Consider the following 4,205-nt stretch of genomic DNA (forward strand, 5'->3'; position numbering starts at 1 on the left):
GGCAGAGCACTGGTATTGCCATTTCAAAAAAATGGAACAGCTAACAGATTGGTGACTCTGTTGTAATAAAACATATTTCTTTATGGAAACCAGATTTCTCAGTGCTTACATCACATGACAAAAAGGGAAAATGGGTGATTCCAGATTCGGTCTCATTCTAGAATAAGTGATATTTTCCTATGGCTTCATGAACTAACTGGGCCCTATTTCATTAAGAGCTGAGGTCCCCTCCTGGAAAGCTATTTTTAAGACAAAACTTTCTTATTCTGAGGTAATCGAGGACTGATACACAGTTATAAAAAACAATAAAAGGGTACTGTGGTGCAGGCCTGTAATCCCAGTGTCTCAGGAGGTCAAGGCAGGAGGATTCCAGGTTCAAGCCAGCCTCAGCAACCTAGCAAGACTCTGTTTCAAAAAAAAAAAAAAAAAAAAGGCTGGGATGTAAAGTGCCTCTGAGTAAAATCCCCAATACTAAAATTTTTTAAATTAAAAAAAAAAAAGAATACAGAGAGATCTTGTACCTCTACCTTGTATCCCCCAATGATCACATCTTGCATAATCTTAATATGATATCATGAGAGGTTACCTTTTATGCCTGATAATTTTCAAGATTTATAATTTATTTTTATTTTGAATAATCATGCACTACAAATGGTTGTAATGAAGACACTAAATGTGTTTTTAACACTTAGAAATTATGGTAACAGGAAATTAAAATTTACATACTTTTTGTGCAGAGAAGTGTCATCAGAAGATCTCAAATGTATGGAGGAGGCAGGATAGAACTCATCAATTCAAGGAGGAAACAAAAGTAATAAAAAATTTGTTAAAGAAGAACTTGTTTTTATATTTTAAAAATGGGTGATGGTTGTAATAGAATTGGTATATTATTTACATGGAATTTGAAATAATTAAAAAGGATGATATAAAGGTTTGAATTTAAAAATAAATATCTACATTGGAAATTATCCTTTTTACAATGATGAAACATCTTTAATGTCAAGCTAAAAATGAGTGAAAGAGGCTGGGGCTGTAGCTCAGTGGTAGAGCCCTTGCCTAGCATGTACAAGGCCCTGGACTCAATCCCCAGTACACCCCCCCCCCAAAAAAAAATAAAATGAATTGAAAAATAAATAAAAGTGAAGAAGTGTGGAGAGCAGTGACTTAGATCTTGGTCTTTGACTCCCTCAGAGCTGCGGCTGTGCTTCACTCTGGGAACTTCCTGTGTAAAGTGCAGCATGAGATTGCCCAGGAGCTATGGTAATGCCCTACTGAGGAACTTCTGTGCAAAGGTACAGAACAACAACTGTCTTGACCTTGAGCCCAGAGGCCAGCTGCAGGAGATAGATAATTCTGAGCATAAGAAGATAACCATGGTATCTTGCAAGTGCTGCAAACTTCAAGCCTGCCTGCTCTGCAGAAACTCTGGACAATGTGCGTTTTGGGCTCAGCAGGGTAATAACAGGATGTTCCCAGCACTGCAACAGTAGAATAGCTACAAAAAATGTTTCTAGTTCTGTAACTTTTTAGTGAACAAACAACAATGTGCTCTAACTTCTTGATTGTGAGATCCTATATATAACAAAAGTGCTGAGCTAGTTCTGGGCCACTGCTCCTTCATCTGAGGTGGGTATCCCACTGGGTCCCAGATTTGTCTCTGTGTTTGTGTGTCTTTCTTAATTCCTCATTGTCCCTTGCTGGTTTTTAGGGTTTGGCTGTGCAGGTCATCACAAAGAAGTGTACCCATCTTGTAGTAATATTATTCACAACAGATAAACTGAGGGCACAGTCCAAGTGTCCATTAACAGATGAGTGGATAAGCAAGATGTGGCCTCTACACACAGTGGGACATGACTCAGCCTTAAGAGGCAGGAAACTGACAGATGCTACAAAGAAAGTAGAACAGCCTTGAGGACATTGTGCTGAGTGAAATCAGCCAGCCAGAAGACACAAGAGGTGCCCATGCAGTCAAGGTCACAGAAACAGAAAGCAGAAGGGTGGGTGGGAGGGGAATGGGGAACCACACTCCACTGGTAGTTTCGGTGGTGCAAGATGGAGAGTTCTGGAGATGGAGGTAGTGCTGGTGACACAACAGAGCACATGCAAATGCCACTGAACTGTCCTCTGAAAAATGGTTCAGTGACTTTTATGTTTTGTGTAATTTACCACAATAAATTTAAAAATATGAGCAAAGGCGTACATCATCTTTTATATTTTGGGGGCTTACAGAGCAATAAGGTCCATGACAGTGCCACTGCTTAGCCATTTCTCTGCAGCTGGCCTTTAGGCTGCTTCTGATTTTTGCCATTATAACACTACCATGAGCCCCCTGTACATGTTGATAAGAGTCAAGGACAAGACTTGCCCTTGGCTGTCAACCTGGAGAAGGGGTGTTCTGAGAAGTCTGTCACCTTGGAAGGCAGGACTCATTTCAAAGAGCTTCTCTTCAGCTCCAAAGCTCTGGACATTTCCACAGTGCTGGTGGGGACATGCCCACGCCAGCTGCAGGCCCATGTGCATTCCCCTCAGGCTTTGTAGTACTGGCTTGGTCGGTCTGTTCAGCTCTGCTAACCTGGCAGATAAGCATGGGCATGTCCTGTGTGAGCCAGCATGTCCCTTGTCATGATTGAGGCTGTCTTTCTGCAGGCTTGCTGGCTCCTGGGCTGTGCTGCTCTGCCAGATGCCTGTTGTATCCTTCCCACCACCTGTTGGGGGCAACAGGATTTAAGCAACGTCCACCCTGCCCTGTCTTCCGGAACACACCTCACTTAAAACATGAATTTTGTGGATGCTTAGAGAGCCTGTTCCTTTCCAACAATTGCTAACTACCAATTTCCCCAACCAAATGGGTCTCAACTCTTTGGAGGATGTCCTGAGACCTGTCAGTTGAAGCTCACAAAAACACTGAGCCAAAAGTTCCTCCCTTTCCTTCGTTTCCTTCCCTTCCTCCCTCAGTCTTCCTTCTGTCCCTGTCTTCCTCCCTCCCTCCCTCTTCCTCTCCTTCCTTCCTCTTCTCACTCTCTCATTACTCTGCTTTGCTGGTGGAAACAGTCCGTTGTCTTTAAACAGTCTACTCACAATGGAAACTTGAAGGAGTCGGTGGAAAATTTTCTTCTTACAGAAGTAGGTTAGTTCATCTGAGTGCTGGTCCAGGGTCCTTGGGGGAACCTCAACTCAACCAGAAACCTTTTCACTCCCACGTCTTACAAACCATCCCTGCTGGTGACAGGCCCACTGGGGACCCGAGCAGCTCTGGCCACCTGTGGGGTGAGCTGTGGAAGCCAGCGCGTGCAGCGATGGAAACTGCTGGGGGAGGACTGGGTTTCCTCAGCTGCCCACCGGAGTCCGACGGCCCGGCCAAGGCTCGGTTCTGCAGCTGGGACCCCGGACGTTGATGGAACTTTCCTCCTCCGGAAAGCGGGGTGTGCAGGTGGGGAGGGGTCGCGTGCAGACCTGGCGAGGGGAGCCTTAAGGGCAAGCGGGAGCAGAGCTTTCCCGCGCCCTTCCCGTGGCTGGGTCCCTTCTGCCTCCTCCCTTCCTCTTCTGCCTTCTCAGGATGGTTTGCACTTTCCCAGTTTAGCAGGAGGAGAGGAGGGAGCTGCCCTCTGGCACCTCCCACGCTAAAATCAACCTTTGCAAGGTTGCTGCGGGTGCGGGCGGCTGGGCCCTGACTGGCGTCTCCCGGTGCTCTACGGCCAGTCTCTTAAGACAGGATGGAGGACGGTGTGCCGCGTGCTGTGGCGAGGAGCTTGGGGGCCCTGGGTTGTGGGTGCCGCGGTCCTGCGTGTCCGCCGGCGGCTGGCCTGTTCTGCAGGTCCTGGCGCTGAGGGGGTCTCCGCGAAGGGGACAGTTACTGTGTAACACCGGGATTAGGGGTGCAGCTGCGCGGAGGCGAGCCAGGACCCACCCGGAGCAGGGGGTGAGATGCGGGGGGTACACACTGGCGGCCAGGGCCGCACCTGAACCAGCAGGGTGGCGGCGGCAGCGGCAGCGAAGAGGAGCCCAGGAGGGCGAGCGGCCAGCTGCCTGGAGGACCGCACGGCCTGTGGGAGATAGATAATTCTGAGCATAAGAAGATAACCATGGTATCTTGCAAGTGCTGCAAACTTACACTGGCCTGTAATCCCAGTGTCTCAGGAGGTCAAGGCAGGAGGATTCCAGGTTCCGCTCAGCAGCCCCGCGGCAGAGGTGGGCGGGTCCCGCGG

General features: G+C 48.0%; 1 long non-coding RNA gene across 2 annotated transcripts; it reads right to left on the reverse strand.

Moving 5' to 3' along the window:
• Positions 1-355: 355 nt before the first annotated feature.
• Positions 356-4,199, reverse strand: LOC125611928. 2 transcript variants are annotated; one of them, XR_007342184.1, is made up of 3 exons: positions 3,079-4,199; positions 727-2,705; positions 356-405 (listed from the first exon to the last, which is right to left on the reverse strand). It is a non-coding gene; the product is annotated as an uncharacterized LOC125611928 (long non-coding RNA). The 2 variants fall into 2 exon arrangements; XR_007342185.1 differs by lacking the exon at positions 356-405 and having other exon boundaries at positions 2,184-2,705; positions 3,079-4,043; positions 4,112-4,194.
• Positions 4,200-4,205: the final 6 nt, after the last annotated feature.

Source organism: Marmota marmota, unplaced genomic scaffold (genome assembly GCF_001458135.2).
Source record: "Marmota marmota marmota unplaced genomic scaffold, marMar, whole genome shotgun sequence".
Classification (NCBI taxonomy): domain Eukaryota; kingdom Metazoa; phylum Chordata; class Mammalia; order Rodentia; family Sciuridae; genus Marmota; species Marmota marmota.